The sequence below is a fragment of the Rattus norvegicus genome, chromosome 8, assembly GCF_021556685.1.
Source record: "Rattus norvegicus strain SHRSP/BbbUtx chromosome 8, alternate assembly SHRSP_T2T, whole genome shotgun sequence".
Taxonomy (NCBI): Eukaryota; Metazoa; Chordata; class Mammalia; order Rodentia; family Muridae; genus Rattus; species Rattus norvegicus.
Genome location: NC_141541.1, coordinates 97734129 through 97747848, shown reverse-complemented (window position 1 = coordinate 97747848; position 13720 = coordinate 97734129).

Genomic DNA, 13720 nt, shown 5'->3' with positions numbered 1-13720 from the left:
TTAACAATAACTCCTTCCTTAGTAAGTTTTACTTTATTTCAGTAAGTTCCACAAGGTATAAGGAATACCCAGATGCAACATTCCAACATTTTAGTTAGTAGTAGATGTGTGAAAAGCTGGAACTCAATAGGCCTGTCCTGTTGGGGTTATGTTAGGTTATAGAAAACCTACAGGGTCGTGAATTGACCAAATGAGAAGTTGTTTTCCACATACAATGTCTCGTGCTGAACTTCGGGCATTGGAGTTGCAGCTCTGGAAGGGCAGCGATGGCTGCATGTGTATCTTGGGTTTTGATTTTTACTCACTCTAAGAGATACTTACTCCAGCCATCATACTCATAATACACAAAAGGAAAGGACAAGATGCCAACACATTTGTTCCTCATTGAAAAGTTTTCCATCATTTCTACCTGGCGGCTTCCTTTTACACACAGCTGCATTGCAATTTTACTTTTTTTTAAAACTGGGCACTGGGTAGTGTCTCATAGACTACTCACATACAGTCTCAGTTGCTTCTCACTGACACTTCCACGGTGTCCATTTTCATAGACAAAATCCTGACTGTCTGGTGTCATTGATTGCTCCTTTGAAGCCCTTCTTATGACCATGATGAAGCACATAATTGCATATTGTCTGCTTATCTTCCACTGACCACCATAGGGGTTCCGTGGAGCTGAACCCCTTTAATTCTCCACTGATAACAGAAGCCAGGCACAGAGTGGGTACTTGCATGTACCTGACTTAATGATTAGACTGAACAGAGCAAATGTGTTTCATCAAGCATTCCACTTTTGTTTATTGATTGAGCCTGTTTGCACAACTTGTATGAGAAGGTCGCCAGGCTACAACCTGACTAAGCTGGGAAAAGAATTTTGATCTAGCAAAACCTGGGTTATGAGTAGAGAGAAGAGAAGCACACATGTTCTGATATTTCCAGCTCTGAATTTTTACGTGTCTGATCATAAATTTCCTGTACTCTATTGATGGACACCCGGTAGCAAACACTTCCTTCAATTAACTGACTCTCTCAGGTGGGTAATGCATGGACACCCAGAAGGAGCTCAGCTCAATAAAGATCATGCTCCAAATGTGCCCATCCAAAGAAAAATAATCTTTCAATAATGCCCCATGGTACCAATCAGTCACCCTAATAGTCAATCTATAGTTTATAAATAGCATATGTGGACCCCTAAAAGTCCCTGAGTGAATGCATCATATTCTGCAGCAGCCTGTCCAGTAATATCTGCCAACTCTTCATTTATATTGCTTCTTTGAATGTAAATTGGGCTATTTCTCAGCCTCCTAGAGATGTTGTGCAGTTGACTCAACTGGAGGGCTCGCTGATGATGAGTAAGGGAGAGTTCATAAATACCTTTCCCATCATCCCATCCATCTTGGATTCTCCCTGCCCATTCATTTACCATCATTTATTTTTAATCAGAAAAAAAGTTACATCAGCTCAGAGGACTTTCTAAAGATCTCATATAAAATATGACTAAAGAGAATGAATGTAGACACTGAAAAAATGTATTGTTAATAAATAAGATATTCAAACTACTCATTCCCGTCCAAGCTATTTTCAATTATCTGTGGCTATGATCACATGCCACCTGCATTGAATCAAGGATCTGAGAGGAAATTGAAGACATTCCCTCCCTTTAAGGTCTTGTGTATTGTATAGTGGTGGTCAGCCCCTTGAGCCAAGGGACTGGATGCAAAGAAGTAAAGTAAAAGAAAACTGATGAATGAAAAAGCAAAGCTCCCATCTTCGGGGTCTGAGCTTCTGTGTCTTTTTATGTCGCTGTTGTGGCTTCCCTGACTTACTGTTGTTTGTAGGTGAAGTACAGCTGAATTAGTGTCTGGTGTGGAACAGGCAGGCATTCAATAAATCATTGTTTACAAGTAGATTTTGCTTCAAGTGAAACAGGAGCTATAACTAAATCTTTACCTGGTACTGGTACATTTCAAACTAGTCATTATTTTGTATGCAACCCCAGCATTTCCATAGTTTAAGAAATCTACACCCCCAAATCCAACTCCTCAAATAGCGTGGAACTAGTTAACAGGTTGGTGGATGGTTTGAGGAGGCAAAGGAAAGGGAAATCTTTGGATCTTGTAAGGAGTCCCAACTTCATTCAGACTGCTTTGAACATGAGAATACAATGACTGGCTTTCTGATGGATGGGTATTGCACTGAACATGGCATATAGAAAGAGTTAAAGAAGAAGCAGACATAGTAAGGCAGCTGGAGATAGTAGGGAAGGCTTCTGGCAGACATTAGCTATGCAAAGCAAGTGTGATATGGGGGATGGAGTCAAGGGCTCAATAGCACTGAGCAGCACATAAAGATAAAAATCTAATGCTAGAGAGAAAGACTGGCATATGGGGAGATTCTCCATATTTAAAACAAACAAACAAACACACACACTCTTATCTGAACTAAGATCACACTAAAGTTTTATTGTATACTAGAGGAAGCATAAGTATACAACTAGAGAGAATCCCATGTACAATTTGGAGTCTGATGAACTGACGCTACAAAGACCTGTTAAAAGTGACAGTGCACCAGAAACCTCATGAACCAAAGCCAAGTGGCAGGACTTTCCCCTCTGAGCACTTAGAACCATAAGGAAATTGTAGGGCAAGGAAGTATTTTATCTATGGACTATTTTATAAAGCAAAATTCAAAGAATATCCTATAGTTGGTTCAGAGAAGCATAAGAAGGGTAATCTTTATACTTTATCTGAAAATGTTAATCTCCTTATGTTCACATCAGTCTTATCATAGAATTCATTAGGATTATAATTGAATTTTCTTCTAAAATAGTTAGTCATGTATATTTTAAAAACTTTTGGCATTCTTAATTTCATATCCTGCCTACTGGAAATTCTATCCTTATCATGTCAAAATTTCTTATCATCAGCCTCTGTCTATGCTTGATCCTCTGTTGCTGGCTTATTTTTATTAGAATAGTCTTAAAGGTTTTATTAGTTTTTTTCTTGTAGCTGTGACCACATACCTCAGAAAAAGTAACTTGAAAAGGGAAAGAAGGTATAATTTGGCTGCTACAATTCATCATGGTGTTCAGAGCTCTCTTTTAGGAAAGTGTGCTTCTTGCTTTGATTTCTATTGTGGTGATTAGCACCATGAGCACAGCATCTTGGGAAGAAAGGTTTATTTTATCTTATAATATCCCGTTCTCAGTCTATTGCTGAGGAAAGTCATGATAGGAACTCAAGGCAGGAACCCGAAGAACTGAACTGAAGCAGAGACCATAAACAAGTGTTCTTTAGTTACTTGTTCTTCATGGCTTATGTGGTTTGAATTTTTTTACACAACCCAGAACTACATTCCCAGAAATTGTGCCAGTAATATTGGGCTGGGCCCTGCCATATCAATCACTAATTAAGTAAATGCCCCCACAGGCTTGCCTACAGGATAATCTAATGGTGGTAATCTCAACACTGATATCCCCTCTTCCCAGATAGTATGTCAAGTTGACAAATGCCAGCCAACATAGTATACAGTGGACTTCCTTTATCAACCTTTTGGTATCAGAAAGTTTTCATTATGCCCCCCTATTGGGACATGCATTTCAACATTTGTATCTCTTTGCTAGAACTGTTTGGGGGGTTATAGAATCTTTGGGACCTAGGGCCTGATTTAAGGACTTGTCATTAGAAGATGTCTCACAATTTGTCTAGCTCTCTGCTATGCAAACTGTTCAGACTCAGTCTTCCACTATCATTGGTTGAACCATTCATGATACCATACCTAAGTTCATAGTAACTCTATTTTGTTCTATCCGATCCTATATGTAGATACCATATAGCCCCTGAGGAACTTGAGGGCAATGTGAACAATGCAAATTTAAAATTCATATTGCTTACTATGCCACTGACAAAAACATCCTTTGACTCTGACTCAGGATTTGGGTTGATATTTTTTTCTAGATTAAAATATCACCCTATCACCTACTGTAGCCCCTGCTGATGTGCCATGAGAGGAGGCTCATATGATTCAGGACATTGGCATAACCTAGGGGCCCCAGGAAGCTTGACAAGACTCAGGAAGTTTAGATAGTTACAAGACTTAGAAGTCCTTTCTTTCAAGTTCATGAGCAGTAAAGAGTTACTGGCAGGCAGAAGATTCTTGAGTGTATATTCTGGAGACTTATATAGGAAATTCCAAAGATGCAGCTTTCATTAGTCATCACCCATACTGGGATGGACATCTTGATGATCCAACTGACCAATTCATCTATACTCCTGTACGTAACCCCTCACCTGTGCTCCAGTGAACTCACTGGCTCTATAACTCCAATGAACTCATTGTTTCACCAAACTAGATGAGGATGAAATTATTTATTTGGTATGACATCAGTACTCTATATATGGTGCACACACATTTGTTCAAGTCTCTTGCCTTAGTAACTTTTCTATCATTATGATAAGACACCCTGAGCAAGAAATCATTTAATTTGGGGCTCACAGTTTCAGAGAATTAGAGTCTGGGACCACCATAGCAGAGAGCATGGCACCAGGCATGCAGGCAGGCATGCAGGCAGGCAGGCATGCCACTGGAACAGTAGCTGAGAGCTCATATATTGAGAAAAAAACAGGAAGCAGAGAAAGTTAACTGGGAATGGCATGAGCTCTTGAAACATCAAAGCTCACCCCCAGTGACACATCTCCTACAACAAAGCTACACCTCCTAATCCTTCCCAAACAAGTCCACCATGGGGACCAAGTACTCTAATATATGAGAACCTATGGGAGGCCATTTTCATTCAAATCACCATATCCCCAAGAAAATTGTACATCATAGTTGGTACTCAATCTAAGTAACCAAACTAATAAAGGGTTTGCGAAGAACACATGAATGGTTAGACATGCAAGTGACAATGATTCTGCTGAGGGCAAAATGTTCTTGGAGTAGAATCTTAAGGTTGCTGCCTTCTACATGGCACTGGGCAGAATTTATCTTTGATGAATGGTGTCTACCATGTAAAAGTAGGAATGTTTCCTTAAATATAAAAAGAGGGAGATAATATACTGTAATATCTAAACCTAGTATGGATAAGACAGGTCTGTAAACAGAATGTGGTACCAGTTGAGTTGCCTTTGCTAAGGTTGATAAGGATGGGGTTCACCTGTCTGTCCAGTAATAAGTCATCCATGTAAGGGAGAGATTACAATACTTAAAGACACACAGGTGCTATCCTCTGTATGAGCTTCTGATTTTTTCAGAGAAGGTGGGGAAAGGAGAGAATGAAAGTATTGGATTACTATTTCTTACAGTGGACAAGACATAAGAGAAAGGCATACAAATTAGCTTTGTGCAGAACAGCTCTTCCAGGGACCCCAAAATCTGAGACCTTTGATATGAATAGGGCAGTGGGAAAGGAGAAACAGAGAAGTAGATATGGTCAAAGAATAACCTTTAAAAGAGAGGAAGTGAAAGTCTATAATTTAGCATGTCGATGGAGGCCTTAAAGGGGGTCAGTATAGGAAACTGTGATAATCAGAAAATACTATACTCTTGAATTTGAATTCTGAAAGACTTTTAAGTAAGAAATGCAACTATCTCTAGCAGCCTGGCTTACAAAGCTACAGAGCTTAAGGACAAACATGATCAGTCTGAATAGTGTAGAAGAACTACTTGTCTCATGCCTCCTTGACATTAAGAGAGAATAAGCTGAGGCAATGCAATATATGTCACTTTCTAATGGATTGTATTATATATACCACATGGTTTTAATTAGCTTAGGATCTTATGAAAATCTGGAGTTAGGAAATAATAGATACATAGGGGGCATCACTGAGGGATAACCCATGATAGAGGTAGTATATGGTACCCAGTTTATCATTTTTATGCATCTTTATAACCTAGGTGACACTCATGTACATATAAATATGCTATGTGCTGGTAAAGGAGATGTCTTCCATTACTGGATTGCAGTTCATTCCAGATTAAAAGTCCAAACTATTCCTTGTTCAACTGCAAACATAAACAATAATCTTAACTGGATATGATCTTGCCCTGAGATCAACACTTTCTAAATCTTTTTGTCTCCTTTAATATCTTTCTGACAAAGCTGGCCTTTAGGGCAATTGCCTCTGTTCTTTTAGGTCCATAAAGCCCCTCATATAACTCGTATTGCATCCTTATATTTTGCACAGTTGAGAAATCCTGCAAAGAATAGTTCTTACACTGATTTATGTATTCTTGAACTGATGTTTTCTGAGTTCTTTCCCACAGCCTTAAGGGCTGTCCTGAAGGTCACAGCCACCATTTTGCTGAATTACACTAGACACATTCTTACTTCCTGGAGTCATGCTGTTTCTGATTATAATGGAGTCATTAATCTTGGCAGAGAAACATTCCCTGATAACCTTCACCAAAGGAGGAATATAAAGTAAAATGTATACATTATTATACAAATGAGCCTTATAACTACAGTAACATTCAGTGTTTGAGAAAACCCACACCCTGCTGACTCTGCTCCAGGTGTGAGAACCATTTTACACCATCCCTTCTGTAGCTATGCACAACCTAGCAGTGTTAAGATAGGCTCTCCCTCTCATGGCATGGGTCTCAAGTTGGGGCAGTCATTGGTTGGCCCTTCCATGAGAGAGAGCCCACCTCTGACACTTTTAATGATATTTTGCTATACTTGAAAAGAGGAGCCTAGCATAGCTGCCACCTGAGAGGGTTCACCCAACAACTGATGGAAACAGAGGCAGAGACACACAGGAAAACATTAGCAGAGCTTGGGGAATCCTGAAAAAGACCTGAAGGAAGGGTTGTAGAACCTGAAGGGGTCAAGGGTCATCAAAGAAAATTTACAGAATCAACTAACCTTGGGCCACAGTGGTTCACAAAGACTGAAACACCAACCAGAGAGCATGCTTGGGATGGACCTAGGCCCTCTGCACATAAGTAACAGATGTGCAGCTTGGTCTTCATGTAGGACCTTGAACAGCAGGAGCAGGAGTGTCTTAGTTATGGTTTTACTGATGTAAACAGACACCATGACCAAGGCAACTCTTAAAAGGACAACATTTAATTGGGGCTGGCTTACAGGTTCAGAAATTCAGTCCATTATTATCAAGGAAGGAACATGGCAGCATCCAGGCAGGCATGGTGCAGGCAGAGCTGAGAGTTCTACATCTTCACCTGAAGGCTGATAGCCTACTCCAAAAAGCCACACTACTTCAACAGAACCACGCTTAATAGTGCCATTCCCTGGGCCGAGCACATACAAACGGTTACATGGGGTTATCTCTGTCTTTGTTGCTTGCTTTTGGATTGCTTTCCTCTATTTGGGCTTCCTTGTCTAGTGTCAATATGAGATGATACACTTAGTCCTACTGCAACTTGATTTACCAAGGTAGGTTGATATCCATGATTCAAAAAGTGATTCCACTTTTTTTAGGAGAAAAGGAAAAGGTGGAAGTTGGGGAGGGAAGAAGGGATTGGGAGGAGAGGAGGGAGGGAAAGCTGAAATCAGGATATAAGGTAAATAAATTAATTAATGAAAAAGGAAGGGGGGCTGGAGAGATGGCTCAGTGGTTAAGAGCATGAACTGCTCTTCCAGAGGTCCTGAGTTCAAATCCCAGCAGCCACATGGTGGCTCACAACCATCTGTAATGGGATCTGATGTCCTCCTCCTCTGGTGTGTCTGAAGACAGCTACAGTGTACTTATACATAAAATAAATAAAATCTTTAAAAAAAAAGAAAAAGGAAGGAAGAAAGGAAAGAAGAAAGAAGGGGGAAGGGGGAATTTGGAAAGCACTCTCCTCAGAGATGTTGCTGTATTTTTCCAAACTGTCAGGGTATTGGCAGTGGTATAACTATTTGGTCTGCCAGTTTGAAAACTATAAATTGACACCTTACACAATCCATGAAAACAAAATGCACTGTTGATGGAATTCCAGATCCCTCATGTGGATAGGTCATTCTCTGATGAGCTCAGCCAGGATAAAGCTGTTGACTGAATATGTGCTTCTTACATGGCAAACTGTTACTACCTGGTTCCTTCTTCATACTGAAGATAGCTACCCATTCACAGTCTCAGGCACTACAGAAGGTATTTCGGGTACACTGAGGATGATGTGCTCAATTTGTGACTCTTATAATTGACCCATTCCTCTGACACTGAGGAAGGCCTCACTGCATGGGTGTGGGTCCTGCCAAGCCTGGTAGGTGAACTTTACTGGATCTTTGATTTCCTCTCAAGAGTTATTTGTGGTACCTCACTGTTCATTGTTGCTGGTCCAGTTCAATCAGCATCTACTTTCCTTTGGGGCTGAATGTTATTTACAGACATCTGAGTTTGCTCAGAAGCACACAGCTCCCTCGAAATTCAACCTGCTGAGATATGAATATTACTTCCCACATCTATTCCTGATCTATATGTCTTAATAAGCTTACTTAGTCACTAATTGCAAATGTCTCCTGAAATCTGTCATAGAAGTTTAGCCATTTCCTAGATAACAGTGAGATAAGAAAAAGAATGGAGGTTTTAGAGACCTAATTTGGAAACTCAGGATTTTATCTCATGACATATCAACATGGGATGACTTCTTTTCTCCTAAGATCAATTCCAGGTAGAAACTCAACCACAGGACAGAGAGTGTTTCAGAAAATTCTAATTGAATGCTTGTTTAGACCCTTGGCTTCTCTTCTGGTATCGACATGATCAATCAGCTTTGCTTCAACACCCTTACTAGGTTGTCATGGATAATAGAATTTCTCTAGACTTCCTTTTTGTGTGCCAGGACAGAGTGTGAAAACATTAATGAATCTAGCCATGGTTGAATTAATGTCTCAGGCCAAATGGAAAAATCAATACAGAAACTTAAACAAAGGGAAAATTGAGTTTGTAAGGTATATGCTGATAGTTTATGTAAACTGTTAGGTTGGCTAAAGCTCAGATTCTGAGAACTATGGCTAATGAAATACTGGATGTTGACTTTGTCCTAATGTGTTGAGAAGACCATCAATTGAATGCTGTCTGAGACTAATTGAATATATTTTACTCTAGTCTCAGTTGATCATATGACTTGGAGTAGCAGAAGTAATAGCATAGGGAAGATTTCCAGAATTCAAGACAGTGTAGAAATGAGGGATGTGTTTTGTTGAAGACAACTTCATATGGGTGCCTCATGTCTCTGCATATCTGTGGTTGGTTATCTCAAGGCTGTATATGAAGTAAAAAGTCATTGAAGACATGACACTGTCCTCCAGTGGGAAGGTTTGGTTACATCCTAATAGAACAAAGACTAACCTCTCTCTGTGGCAAAATGTAGGCAATTTTTATTACCATTATGCAAATTTCAGGTTCTACAGCCTTCAGATTCTTCAGCTGTGATGAAATCCATTTTTTAAGATTTATTTATTAACTATATATAAATACACACCAAGAGAGAGCCTCAGATCCCATTACAGATGGTTGTAAGCCACCATATTGGTGCTGGGATTTGAACTTAGGACCTCTGGAAGAGAGTCAGTGCTCTTAACCGCTGAGCCATCTCTCCAGCCCCGATGAAATCCATTTTAATAGCCAACATGCTTCTGCCCCTTCTATATCATATCCTTAATGCTAGAAGACAAGTGAGATTGTCATGGACTGATGCTCATGAAGCTTAAGACTGTAAGGAACAAGCCTCTCCAGACTCAGGAATTTGGGTCTTCTACTGGTATCTATACAACTTTGGCAAACTAGTTTGCTATCTTGCAAACAGAGAAAATCTTTATTCTCAACTATGTAATTCAACATTCACAACTTAACAACAGGGTCGGAGAGAGGATTCAGTGGCTAAAACTGCTTGGCACACAAACTGACACACAAATTTGACCACCTGAGTTCAATCCCTGGAACCAATGGTGCAAGAAGACAACTGAGTCTCAAGAGTTGTATTTTCATCCCCAAAGGTGTGCCATGGCATGCATGCATTCTACTCATGTGCTCACACACACACACACATACACACACACACGCACATATATGCTAATAACAGATTATAACTTTTTAATTTAATAATGGGTCCTGTGTTCCCATTTTTTTATATCAAAGCACTTTAACCTGTTCTCATTTGTCTTCTTTTTCAAATGAATCTTAGAACGAACATCCTCCCACTTTTATCAAACTCTTAAAGCATTATGTAAGAAGCGCATTCAATTTATAAATTAATTTGCTGCAAATTAACATATTTTTTTTCCAGAGAAGAGGACTGAACCCAGGGCCTTGCACTTGCTAGGCAAGTGCTCTACCACTGAGCTAAATCCCCAATCCCCAAATTAACATCTTTTAATAAAAATTTCTCTTTGAGAACACGGTATGTAATACATCTATTTTTATTGGTTGGTTTTTAGGGGTGTTTGTTTGTTTGTTTGTTTGTTTGTTTTGATGATCAAATTGACACAAATTAGGGTCATCTGGAAAGGGCAAGACTCAATTGAGAAAATATATCCACCAGATTGGCCTGTTGGAAACTCTGTGGGGTATTTTCCTGATTAATTATTGATATCTGATGTCCTCCTTCACTGTGGATGATGCCAGCCCTAGGAAGGTAGTCCTAAGCTATCTAAGAAAGCAGCTGGAGCAAGCCATGGAGAATAAGCCAGTAAGCAGCATTCCTCCATGGTTTTTTGCTTTGGTCCTGCCTCCAGGTTCCTCCTTGAGATCCTACCCTGACTTCCTTCAAGACAGACTGAGATTAAGAAGTATAAGCCAAATAAACCCTTTCATCCCTAAACTGCTTTTGGTCATGGTGTTTTATCACAACAAATAAAGATACTATTTAAAAACTTTGTTCTATGTTTTCCAGAGATAAGTTGCTATATTCGTTCTGTGGATCAGGAATATTTGATATTGAGGTTCGCATGGTTTTTTCTTTTTATGAAAGCAATTTGAATTGTTTTGCATTATATTTTGTTAATTAGTGCTAAGTTGAGGAAAGAATTGCTGTGAATGTATTTGAACCTCATTACATACACTCTGATGGTTCTCTAGGTGGTTATGTTGGGCCTGTTGTGGTAAAGTATTATTGTATGTAGAATAAAAATACTAAATAAATAATACCAATAGGCATTCTTATCTCTGATCTTTCATTACTGTTTCTGAAGTTGGTTTCTTTTTTCTTTATTGGAAATAGAGTTATTTTTCCTCATGGTAATAAAGCATATTTTTGATTTGCCCAATTATTCCTTCCTTCTTATTTCTTTTTGAGGGGAGAGTAAGAAGAAAAGGTCTCACAATGTCATTTGGGCTTAGAATTCAAGATTCTTTTGCCACTGTCTCCCAAGTGCTAGGATTACAAGTGTGTGCCACTATGCCTGGTTATTTTGATCTTTTATTAGAAATTAATGTTCAATTTTCCAAAAGGGCTTATCATGGCTTATCTCAGTCATCTTAAAATATATTGCACTGAATACTCTTCTAGAAGACATTAGTAGTTATGAACTAAAGGCCACAATGCCACATACTTGTAATATTATCTTTTAAGAGGTTCAGATATCAGACAAGTTTTAGGCAAGTCTGGTTACATAGTAACTTCCAGACCAGCCTGGACTTCATTGGAAGACCTGGTTTCAAAACAACAACAATAACACATAATAAATATAGGCTTTTGTACTGTAACATCCAAATGTAGTGCTACACACTTGCAATTGACAGGAGGCACAGACAGGAGGATTCCTATACCCTACTGGCACTCCAGTCTATCTAAATTGATGAGCTCTAGGCAAATAAAAGACCGAGTCCAAGTGTTGGAGCATATCTCATATAAAATCATAAACGAAAATTTCCCAACTCTTGGGAAGAAGATGCCCATTCATGTACAAGAGGCACAAAGAGCACTGCATAGGCAGGGTCAGAAGAGAAAGTCCCCATACCATATTATAGCCAAAATGCAGGACAAGCCCTTCAGAACAACAGCAGACAAAGTTCTTTCTCACTGGAAATTTAAAAGGCAGAAGAGCCTAGAGCTATGTGCTTTAAAGTCTGAAAGAATACAGATACTAACCCAGGTTACTTTACCTAGCAAAACTGTTTGTTATGATTGAAGTTTAAAGGAATATCTTCCACGATTAAAAACTGGTTAAATGAATTCATGACCACCAAACTAACCCTGCTTAGAACACTAGATGAGGTATTTTGGAGTAAAGAAAAGGATAACTACACCCAAGAAACTAAGTGGGTTGAGAGAAGAAATGATACTAGGATAGAGGATGTGTGAAGTAGTAGTTTAAAAAAAAAGCAAACATCATAAGAACCAATAAAACAGCAGCATTTTCTCTACATCTTCCAGTAATAACTCATAATCTCTTTGATTCCCCAATCAAAAGACACATAACAGGATGTATACTTTTGTTGTTCACAAGAAACACTGCACTGTCAAGGACTGTCTTAGAGCAAAAGGAGAGAAAAAACAGGCTTTATTATTCTAACATCTGACAAAATATACTTACTAAATAGGAATTGAGTCATTCAAGAAATAAAGTCAACAGCTTTGGATACTCAAAATAGAAACAAGTAGCTAATAAACATTTTTAAGTGCCCAGTATCATTAGCCAACAGGAAAATGCAAATTAAAAGTGCTTTGAGAGTTCATCTCACCCCAGTCAGAATGGCTACCATCAAGAAAGCATATTACAGCAAATTCTGGTTGTTGTGATAGAATCTCGGCTCGCCAGACAGACCTTACCAGACCAATGCAGTTCCTCATGGTAGAGGCTTATTGGGGAGGCAATGGAGACAAAGGGGGGAAAGAGAAAGAAAAAGAAGAAGGAAAAAAAAGGTAAAGATCAGAAAGGGTCTACTTTTCATTTAAACTGTGACATAACCACTTGTAGGTAAAGGTGGAAGGTAAATGAAACAGACATTGGGAAGGTATGGCCATTGCCATGGCAACAGATGCACAGGTCCCTGTCGCCTATAGATGGTGTCACTGCTGGGTTTGGAGGCGAATGCCAGATCCTGATACCAACATTGGTGAAGAGATGGAGAAAGAGAAATCTTCATGCATCGTTAGTAGGGCCACTACAGTGGAAACCAAAAGTAGAATTACCAACTGACCCAGCTATTCCTTCCCAGGACATAGACACAGAAGGTCCTATATTCTTCTACAGTGATCCTTGCTCATACACATTTGCTCTAACATTCAAACATGAATGGTTACATATGGAATCCTTTTCTACTAAATTGTGTCCATGGAAACATCATGTGGTACTACCAAATAAATGTGCCCTCTCAATGCCAATCCGTATAGGAGAGCACTAATCCCAATAAAATGATACTTAGGATTTGGGCCCCGGAGAGGAAATTAACTAAGGATGGACCACTGGTAGATGGAATCAGTTTCCTAAGAAGGGACATGAGAGATGCTATGCCACATAGAGACACAGCAAGCATGTGTCCATCTGTACAACAGGAAGAGGGTTCCCTCTAAGAACTGAGCTGGTAGGCACTTTAACTCTGACGAATAAATTACTTCTGTTTTAGCTACCCATTTTCATGGCATTCTGCCATAGCACCTGAACAATTAAGTCACAGGTTAAGTACTGGAGAGAAAGGTTCTACCACGAGCTTCCAACATCTTCTTTCTCTGGAAGCCATCTTTTTCTACATAAATAAGGATGGAATTCACTGTGTTACAAGGATATGCAACTGTATCTTTTATAAATAGTATATAGAACATTTAATATACAGAT